Below are 26,241 nucleotides of genomic sequence, written 5' to 3' on the forward strand. Positions count from 1 at the left end.
GCCCGCAGCATGGCGGAGTCGGCAGGCCGTACGGCCCATCTTCACCAACAAAGCATCCAAGACCCTCGCGAGGGTCCAAGCGTCGCGAGGCGGGCGACGCAAAACCTCCTCCCAAGCAGCCCAGTCATGCAGGCTCGCGAGGGGCGGAGATAACAAGGTGAGGCGAACCTCCCGAGGCTCTCGTGAAGTGAGCCATGACGATCGACACCAGGCGGGCGCCAGCGCGCAGCGTCCTTGTTTCTCTTTGGTGCAAAGGGGGCAGGCGCAGCCACGGAGTACCGAGGCATTAGGCAAAGGTTGCTATTTCAGTGCAACAAGACCAAGACCATGGACTGCAAGACAGAGGTCATCGTGGAGCCTGAGACGGTGTCACCACCAGAGCTTTGTGCAGGCAAAGACTACTTTGATCAGGATGGCTCGTACTAGTTGTCCCCCTTCAAATTATCCTGCCATTGTTTGCTCCCTTCCCGCTCAATATTTGGGAAGAGGACCAGGGCCTCTATAAATAGGACTAGCCACCTCAGTAGAGGGGGATAGGACCAAGGAAGGATCATCTCATCTTAGCTTGAGAGACCCAGAGACACACAAGTTCGTCCGCACAAGAACACCTCAACCTCAGGAGGCTGTTCTTCCCTTGTATTGTTCATCATCAGCCCAAGAGGCAATCCACCACCACACTGGAGTAGGGTATTACACCACAACGGTGGCCCGAACCAGTATAAACCTCGTGTCTTCCTGTGTTGTGAGTTTGTCGAGTTCGTCCGCAAGATCTTAGCGAGCTTGAGCGTAGATCGGTAGGAGGGAAAGACTTCGCACGCACCCCATTGTTCGAACCTTAAGGGTTAGCCGGAGCCCCATATCCGACACCAGTTTTGCACACGCGGAATACTCGGGTTAAACTTGACGAGCCTAGCATATGCATATATGGCCTCGGAACACTGAGACCAAAAGGTCGAGCATGAATCATATAGTAGATATGATCAACATAGTGATGTTCACCATTGAAAACTACTCCATCTCACATGATGATCGGACATGGTTTAGTTGATATGGATCACGTGATCACTTCGATGATTAGAGGGATGTCTATCTAAGTGGGAGTTCTTAAGTAATTTGATTAATTGAACTTTAAATTATCATGAACTTAGTACCTGATAGTATTTTGCATGTCTATGTTGTTGTACATAGATGGCCCGTGTTGTTGTTCCGTTGAATTTTAATGCGTTCCTAGAGAAAGCTATATTGAAAGATGATGGTAGCAATTACACAGAATGGCTCCATAACTTGAGGATTATCCTCATTGCTGCATAGAAGAATTACGTCCTGGAAGCACCGCTAGGTTACAAACCCGCTACAGGAGCATCGCCAGATGTTGTGAACACCTGGCAGAGCAAAGCTGATGACTACTTGGTAGTTCAGTGTGCCATGCTTTACGGCTTAGAACCGGGACTTCAACGACGTTTTGAACTTCATGGAGCATATGAGATGTTCCAGGAGTTGAAGTTAATATTTCAAGAAAATGCCCATATTGCGAGATATGAAGTCTCCAATAAGTTCTACAGCTGCAAAATGGAGGAGAATAGTTCTGTCAGTGAACATATACTCAGAATGTCTGGGTACCACAACCACTTGACTCGGCTGGGAGTTAATCTTCCTGATGATAGTGTCATTGACAGAGTTCTTCAATCACTGCCACCAAGCTAGAAGAGCTTCATGATGAACTATAATATGCAAGGGATGGATAAGACAATTCCCGAGCTCTTCACAATGCTAAAGGCTGCAGAGGTAGAAATCAAGAAGGAGCATCAAGTGTTGATGGTCAACAAGACCACCAGTTTCAAGAAAAGGGTAAAGGGAAGAAGGGGAACTTCAAAAAGAACAACAAGCAAGTTGCTGCTCAAGTGAGGAATCCTAAGTCTGGACCTAAGCCCGAGACTGAGTGCTTCTACTGCAAAGGGACTGGTCACTAGAAGCGGAACTGCCCCAAGTATTTGGCGGAGAAGAAGGATGGCAAAGTGAAAGGTATATTTGATATACATGTTATTGACGTGTACCTTACTAATGCTCGTAGTAGCGCCTGGGTATTTGATACTGGTTGCATTGCTAATATTTGCAACTCGAAACAGGGGCTACGGATTAAGCAAATATTGGCTAAGGATGAGGTGACGATGTGCGTGGGATGTCGGGGGTTGGGTGCGACATATGCCAAAGGATGGCTTATCATGGTGGGGGCGAGTAGAACGTCGCCGATGCCTGGAAACGGGATGAGGTGAAGACATGCACGCCGGCGAATCTTACCCAGCTTCAGGGCTCTCCGAGGAGATAATACCCCTACTGCTGCTCTACGGGGTCTCCGCATGATCACTATGGCAAAGTGTTTACACGATTGCTCCTTCAGCTGTTTCCTAGAGGTAGGAGAAGGCAAGGCTAGCTCTCTCCTTCCTATATGATCTGGTCTAGTGCTAATGGATTCCAACCCTTTGCATGGGTGCCCTGGGGGGTTTATATAGGCCTACCCCCCAGGGGTACAATGGTAATCCGGCTGGACGCGGGCCCAGCCGTCAGTGCCTCTGGCCTCCGTCTTCTCCGCCGACTGGTGGGCCCGCCGACTGGCTCGGTATGGAGCCGACAGGCCACGTCCGCCGCGGGCGGGTCTTGCCGGCTGCTGATTACTGTAGCCGTGCTTGTAATGACGTGGGCTTGGTCATGGAGTCGTGGCAATAGCCTCGCCGCCTAGCAGGCGATCACTATTGCCACTCTCCGTCACATCTGGTTAATGGCGCGTGGGCCCCGGGGGAGGAGCTGGCCGACTCCCAGGGGCCGACTCCCAACGGGTCCGACTGGTGGCGCACTTGCCGTCTTCTGGGGTCCCGCTGGCTGGTGGGACCCGCCGCCCCAGGGTCGTACAGACAAGCCGTCGTGGGCGCATGATTCGGTCCACCGGTGCTGATGTCAGGGCCGGCATGGCAACAGTGCCATGCCGCACGGAGACCTCCGCAGGTACGGTGTACTGTGGCCATGCCTGCCTCTGGAAAGGGGCGGGAGCAGGCTTCACTGTAGCCACTCCCTTGTTCTGTCCCTCTTGATGAGGACATGGGGTTTGTTGGAGTCGTCAGGAAGCCGTCAGTCAGGAGTCGGCTTATCCTGAAGTCGTTCCTGGGACTCGGCCGAGAGTGGCTAGTCGGTTTCCTTACCGCCGACTCCTCAGAAGGCGGCTCTTTGTCCTGGGGTCTTGAGGGGCGCAGCCTGCCCCGATGTCTTGAAAGGTTCTGGGACTCGGGTTAGCCTACCCATGGCCCATTACTCCGATAGTAGTCCCCGAAGCTGATGAGGCGCCGCGGACAATCGGCCGAGGAGCCTTAGCAGTTTCTCTTTCTGGGTGCCCGAGACATGGATCTTGCTTGACTTCTGCCGGGCCGACTAGAAGGAGTTGGACTCACCCAATTTCTGACTCGCACAATATTTCGAACGTCACGACGGGATCCAAGTAGCGTGCTGGCTAAGCTTCCAGACCGCCGCCCGTTCCGGGCCTGTCACGTGCCAACATGCGGCCGGGCCAGTCTGCCATCCTATGTGCATGATGGGACAGGCCTGTAGGCGGGGCCCGCCACTGCCGCACCTCGGCGCTCGAGCGGATCCGTTGTGGCCCGAGCGGACGGTTGGGATTCCCGTGAAGTTACTGCGTGCAGTAACTTTTGTCATGGAAACGTGGGGGTCGTGGGGTCGTGGGCGCAGTAAATCCCATGACCGCCCCCTGGCTTCGCAGCCCATGAGGCTATAAGTAGGGGGAGGAGGGGGGCGCGGCAGAGCACGCGCGCCCCTCCTCCACGCTACTCCTTGCTCTTCTTCTTCTTCTTCTTCCTCGCACCGCCGCGCGCCCAAGCTTTGCCGAACGCCGCGGCGATCCGCTCACGATGAGTTCTTCTTCTGCCGCCGCGCCTCCCTCGGTGCATTCGGGCACCTGGGATGGCTCAGAAGTCCATGACGACCACATCGAGTTCCTCCGCAAGACTTGTCGGCTCCCCGATGAAGATTACGTGCGGGTACGTCTTGCGCCGAGGGGGGAGATCTGTCCGGCGCCAGAGGATGGCGAGCGGGTTATCTTCCGCTCGCACTGCCTGCGCGGATTGGGGCTGCCAGCGAGCAGCTTCTTCCGCTCCTTTCTGGAGTTCTACGGCCTCCAGCCGCACCACCTCACGCCCAACACGGTGGTGCTGCTGTCCGCCTTCGTGGCCTTGTGTGAAGGCTTCCTCGGAGACCTCCCCACCCTCGAGCTCTGGGGGGATTTCTTCTACTCCAAGCTCGGCACCCAGGCTGCAGGCGTGCCGGCTCAGTGCGGCGCGTTCATCGCTGTGCGGAGGTTGGGGGCCGACAACCCCTTCCCCACCATCAAGCTAATAAAGTCGGTGAAGATGTGGCAGCGATCGTACTTCTACGTGAAGAGCGTCTTCGCGAGGGGCAATTGGGTCAACCTGCCAGCTTTCGAAGCCGGCCCGCCGGCTGGGAGACTACCCAACTGGTCGTTCCGAGCCAAGTCGCTGATGCTTGCGGGAGCCGGCACCGTCGCGCGACACCGAGTGCTGACGCAGTCGGAGGGCCTGACTTGTCCGGACCTGCTGGCCGCCTTCGTGGCGCGCCGAGTTCTCCCGCTCCAAGGCCGCCCCCACATGATATGCCAAATGAGCGGGCGCCGTGACCCGAGTCGGATGTGCACCAAGGGCATGCCTCACGAGGAGGTGGCCTACATGGTGAACTACCTCTCGGACAACAAGCTCCTGGAGGACTGGCGGTTTGGCAAGGAGCCGTACTCCTGCGCCAAACCCCCACCCACAGTGAGTTGCCCTTTCCTTCTTTGAATTGTCTTCTTTCTTGCCGAGTTTGTTTTGTGCAACCTGACCAGTCGGCTTTGGTCAGAATCCCCTCCTCCATCCACCAGCCGGCACCATGGGGCCGGCCCGCGAGTTCCTCGCCGACCGGGCGGAGAGCGACGTCGACGGCCCTGTTGTGGGGGCGGCGGCTTTGGAAGACGATGCCGAGGGAGGAGGCGGCCCGCGGCTCCGGGCCAGTCTAGAGGACTGGCCTGATGATGATGAGGAGGTCGCCCCCCGCCATCGGCCAGGAGCCAGCCATCCCGGTGCGGGCTCTTCTGCCGTGCCGGGTGCTCCAGGCGGCGGGAAGAAGCGTAGGGCCGTGCCGACCTTGTTCGGCAGTCGGCCGAAGAAGCCCAAGAGTTCGGCTGCGGCGACCAAGCGGGACGAGGCGGCCGCGAAGTCCATCCGCTTCCGCAAGGAAGTAAAGAAGCCGCCACTGGTCTCCGCGTGATTATTCCGTCTTAACGCTTTATTCTTTCTTTGTAGCTTTGTCTGAGTCTTTTACTTGCTTCCCTCGCTTCAGGGCTCCCCTCACTCTTGAGAGGGTTCTCGCCGCCTCCGTCATGGGGTTAGCGGAGACATCTGCCACAACTCGGCGGATTGACCCGCCGCCGACCTCCGGGAGGCGACGGAGCGGAACGCGCAGGAGAAGCGCAACGAGGAAGAGGTTGCCCGCCTGGATAAGGTGGAGGCCGATAAGGCGGAGGCCTCCGCCAAGAAGAAATTGGTGGAGGCCGAGGCTGCCCTCGCGACGAAGCGGCAGGCTGAGGAGGCCGCGTGCCGCCAATCGGCGGTGTTCGTCACCCCGCTAAACTCTGCGCCGCCGCCTCCGGAGTTCACAGGGCAGACTGGGGAAGCCGGCGGCGAGAACCCCATCATGGAGAGGGAAGGCGGCGACTCCTCCACGCCGGACGTGATCATTCCGCCGCCACCTCCGCCGCCGTCTGGGGGCGCGCAAGGCAAACAGCCGGCGGACCCGCCAGTGCCGCCGACTGAAGACGAGGCCGTGGCGAGGCTACTCCTTCAAGTCGGCTCGCCAACGCGCCACCGTCTTGAGAAGGCGACTTCGGCGCCACGCCGCCTGGAGACCGGCACCGCTAGCTCGGTGATCCCAGACGCCGAAGCGACGAGCGCCGCGCCCATTGGGTGGGCGCGAGGAGGCGGCACAGGGCTGCTGGACCAGGCACTTGTTGACGTCCAAACGAAGCTTCGAGCTGAGGGCGACGCCATCCAGAACTGCACCAAGGCATACCTGGCATCGCGGGTAGCCATACGGGTATGCTTTCTCTTTGGTCCTTGTTTTCTTGTTCCTCTCTGTGGGGGCGCGCCAGCGCACCCATTGGCTGTAGTCCCCAAGTTTCGGGCCGGCTGTTGAGCAGGTGGCCCGGGACTCCAATTGGTGAGTTCTGGGTTCATACTTTTGTCTGAAATATTTGTCGTAGGACTACCACAACCTACGTGTCACTGCCTTCAACCACAACATTGAAGAGCTGGGCAAGCAGACCGCCGACTTGTCGGAGAGCTGGAGTGAGTCCTTTTTCTTCTTTGCGGGGGCGCGCTGGCGCACCTGCGGGCTGTAGTCCCCGAGATTCGGGCCGACTGCTGTGCAGTCGGGCTGGATCTCCCCGGCGACCTTCTTTCTTCCTTCTCTTCAGGAGCCAATGCTGCTCTTCAATAGTAGCTGAGCGAAGCCAAGTCCGCGTTGCGTGCCAAGGGGGAGGAGTGCAGCAAGCTCGCCACAGAGCGCGATCTGCTGGCCACACAATTGGCAGAGCAGAGGGCGCTGCTTACGAAGACGCAAAAGGAGGCGGAAGACGCGGAAGCCGCCCTCCTGGCCGAGTTCGCGAGCGAGCGCTCCTCCTGGACTGACAAAGAGGCAATGCTGGCCTTCGGCTTCCATGAGATTGAAGACATTGTTGATGGTGGGTTTCTTTACTTTCTTTCTTCGAGCTGCCGATTTTAGGTCGTGCCGACTCCTGATTTTTGACTTGCTTCTTCATTCTTTCCGTCTTGGCAGACTTCTTCCCTAGGCACTCACAGGCCGCCATCCAAGCCATCGAGGCTGACCGTGAAGGTCGGAGGGCGGAAGGCGCAGAGATCGCCGCCGACGCGCCCCGAACCCTTGATGAGCATATCCTGGGCATCGAGGCTCGCGTTCGGCCAGCTTACCGGATGCTGCGTCAGCTTCAACGTGTCGGCGCCCAGGCGATTGCTTCCCTGTGGCTAGACATGCAGGCTCAGCGCACCCCCAGTCGGACTGCCGACAGGCTGGAGGTCGCGGCTGGTCGTCTTGAGGCCTGGAAAGGTTCCTCGGCCCGAGATGGAGCGCGCCGGGCCTTGGAGTTCGTCAAGGCGTGGTATCCGAGGTTGGACCTAGACCGGCTGGCCACACTCCGGTCAGAGGCCCAGCCCGAGCTGGTGGCCGCGGAAGACGCCCTCGTCAAGCGTGCCGCAGCGATCACCGAGTACACCGACACCAGCATCTTCGTCCCCGAGTGGGCTGAGGACGGTGAGGAGGTACCTTCGGAGTTGTTTGGGATGAACCCAGACTACGGCGAGGACTCGGCGGAGGTGATCGGCTCCAGCGTCAAGGAGGAAGGCGAGGCGGAGGACGGAGGCGAGACGGAAGCACCAGAAGACGGAGCAGAAGACCAGCCTCAGCTCGACCGCGCCTCCAGCAACGAGCTGCGTGTGACTGAGCCGACTGCCGCCGGAGGCAATCAAGCCGAGACTGCCCAGCCAGCCGCCCCAACGCCTGACGCTGCCGCCTCCTCCGACCCTCCGAATCCGTCTGCCGCTTCCTAAGCTGCCGCCTTATCTTTATTTTATCTGCTTTAGTAGTCTTTGAAGAACTCGTTAATTCGCACAATTCCACCCGCGGGGTGTATTTTGAACTTCTGCTCGAAGATTTGGCCAAGGGCCTATGTTATGTAAATATTTATCTGAATTCTATCTTTTCTTGCCGTACAGTCGCTCTGCGAGCTGCGGCTTCTGACAGGAGATGGCTCAGTACAGTCGCTCCTTCTACCTTACTCCTACCCATTCTACCTTACTCCTTGCGAGCGCCCATTCTACCTTACTCCTACCGACCGTACAGTCGCTCTGCGAGCTGCGGCTTCTGACAGGAGATGGCTCAGGCACCACACTCTACTTGTCTGGCTGCAGGAAGCATTTCATCATGCAAGGCGGCAAGTCCCCGGGCTGACCGGTCGAGCCTGGTGCCTAGCGGCATAACAAAGAGTAACATACCCGTAGGCATAATTTTCATTATATAGACAAAAGAGGGCAGTCCCCGAGCTCGTCTCGGGGGGACCAAAGTCTTGGTACTTTAATACAAAAGGTAACGTCGTACATACTGCATCAGCTGTAAAATCTCCGGAGGAGATTTGCATTCCATGGCCACTCTGTCTCTTTGCCGGAGTCATCCCTCTTGCGTGCTCGGGGCTTCTAAGCGTCAATCAGGTAGTAGGAGTCGTTGCCCAGCACTTTGCTGATGATGAAAGGGCCATCCCAAGGCACCGACAGCTTGTGCTGGCCGGCTGTTCGCTGGATCAGTCGGAGCACAAGGTTGCCCTCTTGGAAAGATCTCGGCCTAACCTTCCTGTTGTAGTATCTGCGCAGGCTCTGCTGGTAGATGCTGGACCAGCTGAGTGCCAACAGCCGGCCCTCTTCCAGCAGATCGACGCCGTCTTGACATGCTTCTTCTGCTTCCTCCTCGGTGTACATGGTGACTCGTGGGGAGTCGAACTCTATGTCCGTTGGGATGACGGCTTCAGCACCGTAGACGAGGAAGAAAGGCATGAAGCCGGTTGACTTGTTTGGAGTCATGCACAGACTCCAGAGGATGGCTGGCGGCTCATCGAGCCAGCAGCCAGCCGAGCGCTCCAGAGGCTCGATCAGTCGGGGCTTGATGCCAGACAGGATGAGGCCGTTTGCCTGCTCCATCTGGCCGTTTGACTGTGGATGGGCGACGGATGCTAAGTCTAGTAGGATGCCAGTGTCGCACAGAAACGGGCCAAGGCGCCCTTGGCAAAATTCGTGCCGTTGTCGGTGATGATGCTGTGTGGTATGCCGTACCGAATTGTTATATCGGAGATGAAAGTCATGACAGTCGGACCGTTCAGTTTCTTGATTGGCTTCGCTTCTATCCACTTGGTGAACTTGTCCACTGCGACAAGTAAGTGAGTTAATCCACCTCGTGCCGTCTTGAATGGTCCCACCATGTCTAGACCCCAAACTGCGAAAGGCCAGGCAATGGGGATGGTCTTGAGTGCAGAAGCCGGCTGATGCGGCTTGGAGCGGAACTTCTAGCACCCTTTGCATTTTTGGACCAATTCGTTGGCCTCTTCTAAGGCCGTTGGCCAAAAGAAACCGTGTCAGAAAGCTTTGGCGACGAGTGCTCTTGAAGCCGCATGGTGGCCGCACTCGCCTTGGTGGATGTCTTTGAGAATTGCTTGGCCTTGCTCTGGCTCTACGCAGCGCTGGTAGACACCAGTGACGCTGCGCGTGACCAGCTCTGTGTTGACTATGGTGTAGGCTGCCGCTCGACGTTGTACTTGCCGAGCTAAGGTCTCATCAGTTGGCAGCTTTTTGCTCACCAGAAATTCGAGGATGGGCTGGGCCCATGAGGGTGCTGCTATTTCTTCGACTGCCAGAACTGCGACTTGGACGAGGGCGGCTGGGCTGGGAGGCGGCGGGTTGGAGTCAACAACCGCTTGCTGGGTTAATGAAGTCCCCGGGCTGACTGGTGCGGTTCTTGGGCTGAGTTCTGATGTCTTTGAGCCCGCCGCCGCAGTTCCCGGGCCGGGCTCTGCAGTCCCTGGGCCGGTCTCGACTGTGGCGGCTTTGGGGCCATCTGCCGAAGTCCCCGTACCGTCTGCCGGGGCTCTGGAGTCGGATCCGACTTCTTTGGGAGGAGCCGGCACGAAGATGGAGTCTAATTCTGGTGAAGGCTTGACAGACGGCTTGAGGAGGCGTTGAAGGGCGACGCCGGATGGTATTGCTTGGCGGGTAGAGCCGATTCATACCAAGGCGCCTGCTTGGTCATTGTCGTTTCTTGGCACATGGAGGAACTCGCACCCCTTGAAATACCCACTGAGTTGCTGCACGAGGAAACAGTAGCTTGCCATGTTTGCATCTTTGGCATCCCAGTTGCCAGACGACTGTTGGACCACTAAGTCCGAGTCGCCATAACACAGGATCCAGTGAATGCCGAGCTCTTTGGCAAGTCGGAGCCCGTGAATGAGCGCCTCGTACTCGGCGACATTGTTGGAGGCGGCAAAATGGATTTGCAGTGCGTATTTGAGCTTGTCGCCTTCAGGAGAAGTGAGGACAACGGCGGCTCCCAAGCCGGTGCGCATCTTGGAGCCGTCGAAATGCATCCGCCAATGGGTGGAGTCGGGCGCTGGAGATAGGTACTGGGTCTCGGCCCAGTCGACGAGAAAGTCGGCCAGTGCTTGTGACTTGATGGCGGTGTGGGGCTGGTAGTGGATGGTGTTGGGAGCCAGCTCTATGGCCCACTTGGCCACTCGGCCAGAAGCATCTCGGCTTCTGATGATCTCGGCAAGTGGGGCCGTGCAGACCACAATGATTGGATGCTCTTGAAAGTAAGGCTTCAATTTCTTGGCGGTAAAGTGCATGCCATAGCACATCTTCTGGTAGTGGGGGTAGTTTTGCTTGGAGGCCGACGGTACTTCGCTCAGGTAATATACCGGTCTCTGGACAGGTAGTGCTTTACCTTCCTCCTTGTGTTCCACTACAATGACCGTGCTGACTACCCGGCTGGTGGCGGCGAGGTACAGGAGCATAGGTTCCTTAGGAGTCGGAGCTGCTAGAACGGGTGGAGTAGTCAGCATCTTCTTCAACTACAGAAAAGCTTCGTCCGCCTTGTGGTTCCACTCGAAAAAAGTGGTCTTCTTCATGAGTTGGTATAAGGGGAGAGCTTTCTCGCCTAGCCGACTGATGAATCGGCTGATGGACACCAAGCAGCCGGCGAACTTTTGCACGTATAGCAGTCGGCTGGGTACCTCCATCCTCTCAATGGCCTTGATCTTTACAGGGTTGCATTCTATGTCATGTTCAGAAACTAGGAAGCCAAGGAGTTAGCCGGCTGGTACTCCGAAGACGCACTTCTCTGGGTTGAGCTTGATATGGAATCGGCGCAGGTTCTGAAAGGTCTCCTTGAGGTCCTCCAGCAGTGTTCCACGCTTTTCCGTCTTCACCACCACATCGTCCACGTAGACGTGGGCGTTTCTCCCAAGTTGCTTGAGGAGGCACTTCTGCATGCAGCGCTGAAAGGTGGCGCCGGCATTCCCCAAGACGAACGTCATGGTGAGGTAGCAGAAGGCTCCAAACGGCGTGATGAAGGCAGTCTTCAGTCTGTCAGCCGGGTTCAGCTTGATCTGGTGATATCCTGAATATGCATCCAAAAAGCTCAACAGCTTGCATCCGGCGGTGGAGTCTATCACCTGATCAATTCTTGGTAGAGCAAACGGGTCCTTGGGGCAGGCCTTGTTGAGGCTCGTGTAGTCAATACACATTCGCCACTGCTTCTTCTTCTTCAGTACCTGGACCGGATTTGCTAGCCACTTTGGAAAGAATACTTCCATAATGAAGCCGGCTGCTAGGAGTCGGGCTATCTCTTCTCCGACAACTCTTCTCTTCTCTTCCGACAGGCGGCGCATGGGTTGCCTGACCGGCTTTGCATCAGACCGGACATGTAACTTGTGCTCGGTGAATTCCGTCGGTACACCTGGCATATCTTTGGGGGACCATGCGAAGATGTCCCGATTCTCACGGAGGAAATCGACGAGCTCGCCTTCCTATTTGCTGTCGAGGTTTGTGCCTACGAAAACGTACCTCTTTAGGTGCTCCGGATCTAAGGGTATCTTCTTTGTCTCCTTGGCCGGCTTGAACGAACCCTCAGCCTCCGACTCCTTTGGGTTTGGCGACACCTCTGGCTGCTTGCCGGCCATCGCCACAACCCGGTCAAGGAGCTGCTTCTCGGCTGCGATTACCAGGGATTCGCCTAGCCGACTACTCTCAACCGCACATGCAGACGACCTCCGGTAGTCGCCGGCTACGGTCAGAATTCCCTTGGAACTGGGCATCTTCATTTTGAGGTAGGCGTAGTGGGGGACCGCCATGAACTTGGCCAAGGCGGGTCGGCCAAGTAGTGCATGGTATGGGCTCTCGAGGTCTACCACCTCAAACCAAACTGACTCTCGGCGGAAGTGGTCCTTGTCTCCAAAGAGTACGTCCATCTGGATCTTGCCGATTGGTGAGCAGGAAAGCCCAGGAACAATGCCGTGGAACACGGTCTGGCTGTTCTGAAGCTGTCTTTGCTTGATTCCTAATTTCTTCATGGTGTCCTTGTACAGAATGTTGATGCTGCTGCCTTCGTCTATCAGAACTCGCGAGAAACAAGCAGCTCGTCTATCCGTGGCAAAGGTGGCATCCAAGACCAAGGCATAAGAGCCCGGACTCAGCATCACCTCGGGGTGATCAGTCCTGCTCTAGCTGATAGGCTTCTCGGACCAGTGCATGAACTCTGGCGTCTCTGATGCTACTGCATTCATCTCTTGTCGCTGCAGCCACCTGCTGCGTCGATCATCAGCCATGCTGGTAAATACCACATTGGCTCCGTGCTCTTCAGGGTATTCATCTTCTACTGCGCCGACTGGCCTGACAGCCGGTTGCTGGGGCGGAGGCGGCTGCCCAGCAGGCGGGGGAGGCAGGAGGTCATCTCCTTTGGCGATCCTGGCGAGCCAGTGGAACTTCCGGGTGGTGTGATCCGACGGCTTCGCGCCGCTATGGAACTTGCAAGGACCATCAAGGGTCTGCTCGTATGAGAAGGCCGGCAACCAGTTGGGCTTGCCACCTTTCTATCGCTTGGGTGGAGGCTGCCCATCCGGCTGCTGGGCTTCAACTGTCGCGACCTGACGGCTGCTGGAAGCCGGCTGCGGGGCCTTGCACTTATGGTCGCTCTGCTGTTGCCGCTGATTGGCGTCTCCCGCCGGAGTTCTTGGAGCCTGAGGGGCCACTTTGCCAGTTGCGCTAACTTGAATTTCCACCTTCATGGAGGAGTCGGCCGTGGCGTACTTGTCTGCTATGATCAGCAGCTCATCGAGGGTTTCTGGCTCGTCGCAGAGGAGCTTGTGCTTGAGGAGGGTGCCTTTTCTGCACCCGGCTATCGGTGTTCTGGGAACGGGGGTCCCCAGACTTGCCTGCCTGCGGCCTGCGGCGTGGCTCAAAGGGGGGCCTAGCGCGGCCCATCTTCACCAACACAAACCCAAGACCCTCGCGAGGGGCAAAGCCTCGCGGGGCGGATGACGCGGAGCTTCCTTGGGCGCGGCCTCGTCAGGCTGGCTCACAAGGAGGCGGAGAGATCAAGGCGGGGTACCTCACGAGGTGCCCGTGATGCAAGCCATGACGACCGGGGGTGCCAGGCGGGTGCCATCCCGCGCAGCGTCCTCCCTTCCTCTTTGGTGCAAAGGGGGCAAGCGCAGCCGCGGAGTACCGAGGCATCAGGCAAAGGTTGCCATTTCGGTGCAACGAGACCAAGGCCAGGAGGACTACGAGACGGAGGTCACCGTGGAGCCCAAGACGGCGTCATCACCAGAGCTTTGCGCAGGCGAAGACTACTTTTGTCAGGATAGTTGATACTAGCTGTCCCCCTTCAAATTAGCCCGCCATTGTTGGCTCCCTTCCCGCTCGATATTCGGGAAGAGGACCAGGGCCTCTATAAATAGGACCAGCCACCCACAGAGCAAGACGAACAAGACGGACAAGACGGAGAGTAGGCAGAGGCAGGGAAAGAGAGATAGAACATTAGAAAGAGAGAGAGAGAGAGAGAGAGAGAGAGAGAAAGGTCACTGAGCTCCTCCCAGTAGTTCATCACCCCAGCCAAGAACAGACCCTCGCGAGGCTGTTCTTCCTTGTATTGTTCATCATCATCAGCCCAAGAGGCAATCAACCACACCACACACTGGAGTAGGGTATTACACCGCAACGGTGGCCCGAACCAGTATAAACCCTGTGTCTCTTGCGTTGTTCTTTCCTTAGTTCAGATCCTAGCAAGGCGGAGGGGTGCAAGTAGGTAGGAGGCCAAATCTCCGCGCGCACCCAAGTGTTAGAACCTCAAGGGTCTGCCGGAACCCGAAATCCGACATTTGGCGCGCCAGGTAGGGGTGCACCGGGATTCGTCTTCCACCACCCCGCTCTCCTCCGACCATCACGTCCATGTCTGACGCTCATCGGGCCCGCGCCGAGCGCCGGGCCACGCTCGCTTCCCACGTCGCCCAGACGGGCCCTGTCGGTGGGCGACCTCGCCATTCCCCGTCACCTGCCGTCAACGCCGCCACTGGCCTGGCGGGGGACGAGCATCAAGCGTCGTCCCAGCATCCGTCCGTGCGGCAAGACGGCCGCACCGCAACTCCCTCGCTTACCCCAGCTGGTTCTTTGCCCCGCGCGCACATGGAGGCTCGGGCTGCACTCATCGCGGCGAACGAGCTCCTGCGCTACCATCCCGTCGACGACGTCTATGAAGAATGGCTCGACCGCGTCGCCGAGCTCGTCCGCGCCGCAGGGGGCTCTCCTGCGCCGTCCGTTCCGCTGCACCGCACTCCGCCCCGCGCGGGCAGTGAAGCTCCGGCGGCGCCCCGGCCGCCTCCTCCTCAGGAAGGTGCCATGGCTCCAAGGCGCATGGCCCCTGGGCGGAACCCGCTCCGTCAGGCGCCAGCGCAGCAAGAGCAGAGCTGTCCAGAAGTCCCTCGCCCGCAAGAAGCTGCCCGGGCGCTCCCTGCTCCAGCACATCGCGACCATGCTCCTGCTCCCGCGCGTCAAGACCCCGCACTGCTCCTAGCTGCAGCGCGTGGGGACATGCAAGACCAAGTTCCCCGTCATCCAAGGCCTCCCGTGGCCACAGCAGGCTGCCGCACCCTCACCGCCGAGCTACGCAACGTCGCGTGGCCCGGCAAGTTCAAGCTAGACTTGCCTCCTCGCTACGACGGCACGGCTGACCCTGCGGAGTTCCTCCAGCTCTACGAGCTGGGCATCGAAGCTGCCAACGGAGACGAGAAGGTCATGGCAAACTGGTTCCCCATGGCACTCAAGGGCGGGGCCCGCACCTGGCTCCTGAACCTGGCTCCAGGCATAATCTCCTCCTGGGACGAGATGCGCACCCGCTTCATCGCCAACTTCCAAGGCACTCGCGACCGGCCACCCGCCGTGAGCGACATGCGCCGCATCAAGCAACAGCCCGGGGAGACCCTGCAGAAGTACATCCAGCGCTTCAACAATGCGCGCCTCAAGATTCCCAAGGTGACTGAGGAGGCCATCATCTCGGCCTTCTCCGACAGCGTGCGCGACGTCAAGATGAAGGAGGAGCTCGCAATGCATGAAGACCAGTGCACTTCACTGGAACTGTTCAACCTGGCAACCAAGTGCGCCAGAGCCGAGGAAGGGCATCTCTCCCTCCTCGAGCTGCCTGCCGCAGATCCAGAAGAGAAGAAGCCCAAGGCCAAGGATGTGAAGCGCAAGGGGGCTGCCATGCTCACGGCAGAACCAGACACCAAGCGGGGCAGAGATCAGCCCGAACCTTCCAAGGGCAGCCGGTACTGTGTGTACCACGACCTCCACAGCCACAACACCAACGAATGTCAAGAGCTCCGAGCCGTGCGAGAAGGAAGGATTGGCCGTCACCCTGACCGCAGTGACCAGGGCTACGGCCGAGGAGGAGGAAGGAACGCAGGACGCTGGCAAGACCGTGGCCCGCGCCAAGGGTGGCGCGATCAACCACGCGAGGATCGCTGGCAAGACCCGCCTCGTGAGGGAGGCTGGAGAGATCAGCCTCGCGAAGGAGACTGGAGGGATCAGCCTCACGAGGATCGCCCGCAAGGCAACGCAGGCCTCCCACCACTGCCGCCGCAGCCAAGGAGAAACGAGGACCGCCACCGGGACGAGGGGGCTGGGGGCTTCCAGGAGCCCCGCGCGATCGCCTGCATCCTGGGCGGGGCGCAAGCCCTAGCCTATCAGCACATCTTCAAGAAGTTCGCCCGCGAAGTGAACACAGTCCTCCCCAGGCTCGAAGCCATGCACCCTCTCAGGTGGTCGGCGTGCGCCATCACGTTCAGCTCAGCAGATCAGCTCAAGTGTGCGGCTACAGCCGGAGTTCTCCCGATGCTTTGTTCCCCAATCATCAGCAACGTGATGGTCACCAAGACCCTCATTGATGGCGGTACAGGGCTCAACGTCCTGTTCGTGGAAACATTCAACAACCTCCAAGTGCCCTACAGCCAGCTTCAGCCAACCAAGCCTTTCTACGGTATCACCGACGGCTCCATGGTCCTGATTGGGCAGGTCCACCTCCCTGTCACCTTCGGGGCACGCGACAACTACCGCACCGAGCTCATCGACTTCGACGTCGCTCACATTCGCCTGTCGTACAATGCCATCCTTGGGTACCCAGCGCTGGCCAAGTTCATGGCGGTAACTCACCACGGCTACAACGTCCTCAAGATGCCAGGAAGCGGCAGAGTCATCACGGCGCCATGTGAAGAAAAGGATGCGGTGTGTTCCCTGGAACGAGCCTTTCAAGCCGCATCACTAGAAGACCCGGATCGTGGAAGCAGGAGGCCTCCCGAGACCGCCCCTAAGAAGAAGAAGACATCGTCCGGCCCAACCACTCAGGAGGCAGGCCCCTCTGTGCCCGCGCTTACCCAGGGGAACCTCCTTCCATCGCATAGGAAAGCACACCCGGCGCCCTCCTCAGGCAGGGCTCGGGGGCTCTCCCCTGGAGGGCCACCGACCTAGCCAGGGTCATGAGGGAGGCGCTTGGGCACCACCTGGAGGCGTGTTTTGAAGCATGTTTCCCTCAAGAAGGAGCAAGGCAAGGAGACCCAGACCCCCAGGAGTTCATCAGCAAGGCCATTCAGGAGCTACAGGAGTCAAGAGTCATGAAGGGCGGCCGTCGCCTACCCGCAGTGGCTCCCCATCCAGGCGAGGTTGGTGGGCTGCGCGTCTGCGTCGACATACCAGGGCTCAACCGAGTCGCCTCTCTGGAGCGCCTCTGGCCCTCGCAAGTGGGGCGCTGCGGAGGCCCACCCCACAGCTACGTTCGCATGCCTCACGGCTTGCCGAACGCGGCTGACACGTACCAGCGCCTCATGCGGGGCATCACGGGGGCACGAGAGGCCAGGCGTTCCGCAGCCCTGGCAGGGATGGAGATGGCCCGTGAGGAGCCGCCAGCGCCTCCGAAGCCTCCCGAGGCCCCTGGGCCTGGGGGCTCGTGAGGATCGGCTCCCGCAGCCCACCGAGATTGCTACACCAACGCTCCTTCGTCCTCGACATCGTCAGGTGACATCTTTTCGAGTTCTATTTCCAGCTGGGAGCGCCCCCCCAGGCTTGCATTATTCCCAGGCCGCGTGGGTCTGTCCCTGCGGCATGTATCCCTTTTTATTCCATGTTGTTAGCTTACCTTGTTGGGGGCGCCCCTCGGGCCGCATGATCCCCAAGACGCTCGGGCCAGGCCCAGCGGCATGTATCCCGTTTGCATTTATTTCCGATTGTGCGTTAGACCCACCATGCTTGATTATTTGATGCCGGTCCACGGCACCTCTTCTTCTCCATGTCGACCACTTGCACGTTAAATGGGGGGGGGGTACCTGAGCATCGCGACTCAGGGCTCTTACTGGCTCTCCAGCCCTCACCCTCTGGCCTTGTCCATGGCATCGCGACCTGGCATACCAGCGACGGCTGAGACTAGCTCAAGGGCCTGGACCCAAGGACGTAGAGTGCCGACATCTAACCAAATTTGCAGTGACACATCACAAGATAAGGCCCAGTGCCAGGCGCAACCCGCCTAGAGGTAGGGCCCCGTGAGTCCCGCGCTGGCTCACGGGTGCCCAGGTACACCTTGCCAGGACCTACCGTGCCAGCCACGTGTCAGGGCGGGGCTGTACACGCCCCGGGGGCTCCTCCTGGAGGGGCCCCCTCCCACGTACCAGTGGAAGCACCATGCTCCACGCTGGCTGACGACACTACCGAGGAGTGGCTATGCCCGTACACATACGGTAGCACTATGCTCCGCGCTGGTGATAAACAAGTGAGGGTGGCCCCCGGGCCGCACCAAGCTCAGGGAGCCTAGAGCTCAGTGTCTAGCCTCATCGTAATGCCTCCCCTCGGGGAGTGCCGCGCGAGGGGGCTGGGCACGGGGGCTGCGCCTGGGTCACACCCAGACGCACGCCGCTCAGCCAGGTCCCCCCCCCCGGGCCTGGTTCGTCACGCGTCTCTCCCCGAGCGGAGCCAAGGTACGAAGGCCGTTTGAGCGTCAAGGGGGACTCCTGAGCATCACGACTCAGGAGCCTAACTGGTCACATGGCCCCTCACTCCATGGCCCCATCCTGGTTTCTGGTCGGGACCATCGCTGGGTGAGGCACGCGCGCGGCCGGACCCTGCAGACGTAGAACGGTAGATCCACCCGCATCACGCCTCCTTACTTGTTGTTCATGCAACAAGGGGGACTCCTGAGCATCGCGACTCAGGAGCCTAACTGGTCACGTGGCCCCTCACTCCATGGCCCCATCCTGGTTTCCGGTCGGGACCATCGCTGGGTGACGCACGCGCGCGGCCGGGCCCTGCAGACGTAGAACGGTAGATCCACCCGCATCACACCTCCCTACTTGCTGTACGTGCGCCAAGGGGGACTCCTGAGCATCGCGACTCAGGATCCTAACTTGTCACGTGGCCCCTCACTCCTTGGCCCCGTCCTGGTTTCCAGTCGGGACCAACTCTGGGTGAGGCATGCGCGGGGCCGGGCTCTGCCGGCGTAGAACATAAGCAAATAGGAAGGAAAGGCGCAAATTTCAAGAAGTTTAAAAGCAAATATTATAGTCCACAATATTATCTCGATGCCAAACGCAAGTTTAAACGCCTCCCCGAGGCATGATACATGTGCAGGAATTAAAGGCAGGACAGGAGCCACGACGGAGTCACTTGTCGGTGATGGAGCAGCGCGGATTGAGTGCGCCTCACGGAGCAGTGGGGCCGGCGGCGCCTTGCTTCGGCTTGGTGCTGAAGGCCCGGAACTTCCCCAATAGGGCCTCTGCACGACCCTTCACGGCCTCAGCAGCGGCAGCGGCACGCTCGCCGCTCACTGGCTCCAGCAGGCTGTCGAGGTCGACACCGGGATCGCGAAGGTAGATGTGGGTGAGGACCCGCGTCATTGCTGCAGAAGACAGGACACGCGCCTCGGCCTCGGCCGCGGGGCCAAGGCCAAGGGCGACATCTTCAAGAGCGTGAACCAGGAAGGGAAGCAGCTTGGCGGGGCCGTCCTCAGCACCGGCCAGTGGGATCTCCAAGCCGCTGTCGTAAAGCGTCCTCAGTGAGGAGCGAGCCCTCGCCTCCATCTCCGTGAAGGCCACGCGGTCCTCGGCAAGAACCAGGGCCTCGTCGTCCAGCTTGGCCTTCCTCGCCCCCAACTCCTGCTCCAGCGCGCCTAGGCGGTCGCGGCGTTTCTTGAGCTTGACCTCCCTTTCCTTGAGAGCCGCCTCATGAGCCTTCACGCCTTCTTCCTGCTCTTGGCGAAGGCGGACCTCGTTCGCGAGCTGGTCCCGCAGACCTTGCAGTTCGCCCTCCAGCGCCTCGCAACGACCACAGACGTCGACCACCTCCCCCAGGGCTGCATCACGAACAGCCTTCGCCTCAAGGACGGCCTGCTTCTCCTCGTCGTATGCCGTTGATGCCTGGACCAGCGCCACCCGAATCGAAGCGTTGGAGCGAACCCATCCTGAAGCCAGCTCCAAGCGCCCGGCCACCAAGCGGGGGTCGGCGCCAAGAAGATCCTGACGCAGTTGGTCCAGCTTAGTAACAGCATGATCCAGAACAGCCGAAGGAGTCGGAGAGACAACAGCCGGTGGAGTAGGAGGAGAAGACGGCAGTGCGGCCATAGCATCCTGAGGCGGAGTCTGCCGCGCCCCGACAGCTGAAGTGGCGGCGGCAGGCAAGAGCACCTCGGGAGCCACTTGGGCTGTGGGGGCTGAGCTCGCCCCGGCCCGCTCGGCCAAGCCTCGCGCGGATGACCGAACGAGAGAAGCCTGTGCGTCGCGATCACCCTCCTTCGTAGGCAGAAGCGCTGCCACAGATGGAACCTCGGGAGCCCCATTCGGCTTCTTTGCGGCGGGCGCCAGCCTATCCAAGAGATGCGGACGTCAAGCTTCAGAAGCAGGGCAAGAGATAAAAACAAGAATCGAGTACTTACGGGTCGTCGCCAGTGAGCTCAAGCGGCCTGCGGCCAAATTTGAAGCCTGAAAGCCGGCTGGAAGGGTCAACCTCGGGAAGCTTGGAGGCGGAAGGTGCGCCTGTGGTCCGCCCCGGGGCCGGGGCAGACCCGCGGGAGATCAGCCCGGTCCTGTCCTTCTTAGGGATCGGGGGCGAGTTCCCGCCGTCCTGCTCGCCGTTGTCCTCGTCGTCGTCTTCGTCGTCATCCTCGTCGTCATCGCTCGGAGAGAGGCGGAGAACATGGGACTCGCGCCGGGGGAGGTGAGCCCTCGACTCTCTGTCAGTCGCCTCGGAGTCAGGCCCTTTCCCCCACTCCCCTCCTTCCTCCTCTTCACTGGAGTTGTCGGAGGGCACATCCACTGGTTCCTCGGGAGTTTCCATGGGCACAGGCCCATCCCTTTTGAAGACGGGCATGGACCCCACTACCCGCTCCCAGTCGTCGCGGAGGAACAAGGGCGTAGGAGCGCCCGCCAACCTCGCCACATCACCCCCGACCAAAGATTGGAGGATGGCAGCCAGATCTCCGTCGGCTAAGGCCGCGGGGCTCGGACGGGGCCTCCACATCGGAAGTGAGAACTGCGAAGCGGAGCCAGCTGGTGCTCCAGGAATTCCCTCAGCAGCGACGCGCCGGTCAGCTTCGCCGCCGCCATGTTGGCCGGCCTCAGATCTGCGTCCATCTTCTCCAACATCAGCTTCGCGTGGGGGTCCGTGAGCTCCGCTCGACCCCAATCGCTAGAGCTCGTGGGCTGCTCCGTGGGCAAGATCAGCCGAGGGTGGATGCGCCCAGCATCCCCCAAGACCCACTTGCTCCTAAAGGCCTCAATCCTTTTCCCGGGGTTCGAAATGGCAATGGCGCCACCGTACGCGACGAAACTCGCGCACGCGGAAGCAGTACCACCAGAGGTCCGGAGGTAGAAGTAGTGGCGCAGCAAGGCCACTGAAGGCTGCACCCCTACGTGAGCCTCGCAGTAATAGGCGAAGATCGCCAGGAGAAGGACGGATTTGGGGTGGAGTTGCAGGACAGAGAAGAAGAACTCGGAGAAGGGAGGCACCAAGCCAGCAGCAATGGCACTTACGAAGAGTGGATAGAAGGTGCTCCCTTGACCCTCAGGGGTGGCGGAGCCGGGTTTGAACACCTTCGCCCCGTTGACGCCCCGCGCCGTCGCCATCCGGCGCAACCGGGCGAGGCTCGCCTCTTACACATTCGGCGGATCCAGGGCAGACGAGTACCAAGCTACGGCCGGGGGCTGACGAGGTGCCATGGCTTCCTAGGTCACACGGTCGGAGTGGATCTGGAAATTTTGGAGGAAGGAAGGAGAGGCGCAAGAAAGGGGATCTGGGCAGCAACCGGGGAAAGGAAGAAGCAAAGCCTAGGTGGATGCCGCTCCTTTATCAACTCGCGTGGTTGGTAAGGCGCCCACGACCAATCAACCGCCACGCGGCACGCAAGGCCGCTGGCTGTTAGGGCCCGCGGCGCTTCGCCCTTGCACTTCCGCCTCCCTGCACGGCCAAGTCCGGGCACGCCTTGGGCCCGGGGGCTACTATCGGCATTCTGGGAACGGGGGTCCCCAGACTTGCCTGCCTGCGGCCTGCGGCATGGCTCAAAGGGGGGCCCAGCGCGGCCCATCTTCACCAACACAAACCCAAGACCCTCGCGAGGGGCCAAGCCTCGTGGGGCGGATGATGCGGAGCTTCCTCAGGCGCGGCCTCATCAGGCTGGCTCACGAGGAGGCGGAGAGATCAAGGCGGGGTACCTCATGAGGTGCCCGTGACACAAGCCATGACGACCGGGGGTGCCAGGCGGGTGCCAGCCTGCGCAGCGTCCTCCCTTCCTCTTTGGTGCAAAGGGGGCAAGCGCAGCCACGGAGTACCGAGGCATCAGGCAACGGTTGCCATTTCGGTGCAACGAGACCAAGACCAAGAGGACTACGAGACGGAGGTCACCGTGGAGCCCAAGACGGCGTCATCACCACAGCTTTGCACAGGCGAAGACTACTTTTATCAGGATAGTTGATACTAGCTATCCCCCTTCAAATTAGCCCGCCATTGTTGGCTCCCTTCCCGCTCGATATTTGGGAAGAGGACCAGGGCCTCTATAAATAGGACCAGCCACCCACAGAGCAAGACGGACAAGACGGACAAGAAGGAGAGTAGGCAGAGGCAGGGAAAGAGAGAGAGAAGATCAGAAAGAGAGAGAGAGAGAAAGGTGACTGAGCTCCTCCCAGTAGTTCATCACCCCAGCCAAGAACAGACCCTCGCGAGGTTGTTCTTCCTTGTATTGTTCATCATCATCAGTCCAAGAGGCAATCCACCACACCACACACTGGAGTAGGGTATTACACCGCAACGGTGGCCCAACCCAGTATAAACCCTCTGTCTCTTGCGTTGTTCTTTACTTAGTTCAGATCCTAGCAAGGCGGAGGGGTGCAGGTAGGTAGGAGGCCAAATCTTCGCACGCACCCCAGTGTTCGAACCTCAAGGGTCTGCCGGAACCCAAAATCCAACACCGGCGGTGAAGTACTCGATAGCCTGCACCTCGTGCACGCCCTCGCAGGAGTTCCGAAGCTCGGCCCAACGCGTGAGGTAGTCGCGAGTCGACTCGTTGGGACCTTGCATGCACAAGGAAAGCTGTCGAGGCTTGGGAGGACGCTTGTACGTGCTGGTGAAGTTGCGGACGAATGCTTCGGTGAAGTCGTCCCAGCTGTTGATGCTGCAGGGCATCAGGCTGTTCATCCATGTCCGGGCCGTGCCCTGGAGCATGAGTGGAACGTATTTTACGGCGACACGCTTGTTGCCGTTTGCTATGCTGGCAGCCGTGGAGTAGTCGACCAGCCAGTCTTCCGGCTTCACGGAGCCGGTGTACTTGGGGGTGTCTCTTTGGAGCGTGAACCCTTTGGGAAAGGGCTCGTCTCGAATGCGGGGCCCGAAACAAGGCGGACCCAATTCGTCTTCTTCTTCCAGCGCCAGGGATCGGTGAAGTCGGTCGATCCGGTGGCGGGTGTCATTTTCCCCGACTCCCTCTCGGCGGCCAAGGCGGTCGCCGAGAGTCGGATGATCAACAGGTGGCGGGGAGACTCGCCTTTCCTTGCGAGGAGGAGGAGGCGGACAGTCGTCCCGTCGTTCTACTGCTCTCGGACGGCCGTCTCGGTCGCACTCTATGGTAATGTGAGTCCGACTGTGGCTGACAGTCGGATCCTGGTCTCTCCTTCCTTGGGCGCCGCCATTCGGCGTCTGAGACGTCGCGCCTTGATCTCGACGAAGGTCGTCGTTTTGCCGCTCGTCGGCGTCTGAGCCAGCTTCTTCGCGCCATCGACGAGCTGAAGGCGGCGCGCCTCCAACGTCTCCGCGTCAGCCTCTTCCGGAATGGGCACAGTCAGGTCTTGTAGTGCCACGCCAAGTGGGCATGCGCTCCTCTACCGGGAGGCTCATCATGACTAACGACGAGCACCTCGGTGACAGTGCTTCCGTCGCTCTCCGCGCAAGGGAGAGGTTCGTCGTAGACCACCACATTAGTGGGGAATGCGTCGAGCGACGCGGTGTCGGAGTCGACCAGCATCGGGTTGGTGGAACCTACAGACTCCAAGTCCACGGCAGGCTCGCTGGTGACGTGTAGTTGGTCGAGGAAGCCCACGAGGAGGCTCTCGGAGCCGCCCGTGCCTGCGTTGCATGCAGGTTCGCCGGAGAGGCGAACCTCACCGACAAGTTCGGCGAGGCAGCTAGCTGCGCAGACGATCTCAACGCCGTGCAGCGCGTCAGCGCAAACTCCGTCTGGCGTGCCTCGCTGGCTGCGCTCGCCAGGGAGGAAAAGGGTTCCCGTCCAGAGCAGGTCTCCGGACGGCGGTGCACCAAGCCCCATGGCGGGCGCCAAATGTCGGGGGTTGGGTGCGACATATGCCAAAGGATGGCTTATCATGGTGGGGGTGAGTAGAACGTCGCCGGTGCCTGGAAACGGGATGAGGCGAAGACATGCACGCCGGCGAATCTTACCCAGCTTCAGGGCTCTCCGGGGAGATAATACCCCTACTGCTGCTCTACGGGGTCTCCGCATGATCACTATGGCAAAGTGTTTACACGATTGCTCCTTGAACTGTTTCCTAGAGGTAGGAGAAGGCAAGGCTAGCTCTCTCCTTCCTTTATGATCTGGTCTAGTGCTAATGGATTCCAACCCTTTGCATGGGTGCCCTGGGGGGTTTATATAGGCCTACCCCCCAGGGGCACAATGGTAATCTGGCTGGACACGGGCCCAGCCGTCAGTGCCTCTGGACTCCGTCTTCTCCGCTAACTGCTGGGGCCCGCCGACTGGTGGGCCTGCCGACTGGCTCGGTACGGAGCCGACAGGCCGCGGGGCGGGTCTTGCCGGCTGCTGATTACTGTAGCCGTGCTTCTAATGACGCGGGCTTGGTCATGGAGTCGTGGAAACAGCCCCACCGCCTGGCAGGCGATCACTATTGCCACTCTCCGTCACATCTGGTTAATGGCGCGTGGGCCCCTGGGGAGGAGCTGGCCGACTCCCGGGGGCCAACTCCCAACGGGTCCGACTGGTGGCGCAGTTGCCGTCTTCTGGGGTCCCGCTGGCTGGTGGGACCCGCCGCCCCAGGGTCGTACAGACAAGCCGTCGTGGGCGCAGGATTCGGTCCACCGATGCTGATTTCAGGGCCGGCATGGAAACAGTGCCATGCCGCACGGAGACCTCCGCGGGTACGGCGTACTGTGGCCATGCCTGCCTCTGGAAAGGGGCGGGAGTAGGCTTCACTGTATCCACTCCCCTGTTATGTCCCTCTTGATGAGGACATGGGGTTTGTTGGAGTCGCGGGCCGACTCCCCAAGGCCGGCTTCTCGGGAAGCCGTCGGTCAGGAGTCGGCTTATCCTGAAGTCGTTCCTGGGACTCGGCCGCGAGTGGCTAGTCGGTTGCCTTGCCGCCGACTTCTCAGAAGGCGGCTCTTCTTCCTGGGGTCTTGAGGGGCGCTGCCTGCCCCGATGTCTTGAAAGGTTCTGGGACTCGGGTTAGCCTACCCGTGGCAAATTACTCCGACATGGGAAATGGTTCCAAAGTCGATGTGATCGTTGTCGGCACGCTACCTCTACATCTACCTTTGGGATTAGTTTTAGACCTAAATAATTGTTATTTGGTGCGAGCGTTGTGCATGAACATTATATCTGGATCTTGTTTGATGCGAGACGGTTATTCATTTAAATCAGAGAATAATGTATGTTCTATTTATATGAATAATATCTTTTATGGTCATGCACCCTTGATGAGTGGTCTATTTTTACTAAATCTTGATACTAGTGATACACATGTTCATAGTATTGAAGCCAAAAGATATAAGTTTAATAATGATAGTGAAACTTATTTGTGGCAATGTCGTTTAGGTTATATTGGTGTAAAACGTATGAAGAAACTCCATGTTGATGGACTTTTGGAATCACATGATGCTTGCGAACCATGCCTCATGGGCAAGATGACTAAAACTCCGTTCTCTGGAACAATGGAGCGAGCAACAGACTTGTTGGAAATAATACATACTGATGTATGCGGTCCGATGAGTGTTGATACTCGCGGCGGGTATCATTATTTTCTTACCTTCGCAGATTATTGAATTAGATATGGGTATATCTACTTGATGAAACATAAGTCTAAAAAAATTGAAAAGTTCAAAGAATTTCAGAGTGAAGTGGAAAATCATCGTAACAAGAAAAATAAGTTTCTACGATCTGATCGTGGAGGTGAATATTTGAGTTATGAGTTTGGTCTTCATTTCAAACAATGCGGAATAGTTTCGCAACTCACCCCACCTAGAAGACCACAACGTAATGGTGTGTCCGAATGTCATAACCGCACTTTATTAGATATGGTGCGATCTATGATGTCTCTCACTGATTTACCGCTATCATTTTGAGGTTAAGCTTTAGAGACGGCTGTATTCACGTTAAATAGGGCACCATCAAAATCTGTTGAGACGACACCTTATGAACTGTGGTTTGGCAAGACACCCAAGTTGTTGTTTCTTAAAGTTTGGGGCTACGATGCTTATGTGAAAAGCTTCAACCTGATAAGCTCGAACCTGAATAGGAGAAATATGTCTTCATTGG

This window comes from Triticum urartu, chromosome 1A (genome assembly GCF_056163025.1).
Source record: "Triticum urartu cultivar PI428250 chromosome 1A, HENAU_Tu73, whole genome shotgun sequence".
Classification (NCBI taxonomy): Eukaryota; Viridiplantae; Streptophyta; class Magnoliopsida; order Poales; family Poaceae; genus Triticum; species Triticum urartu.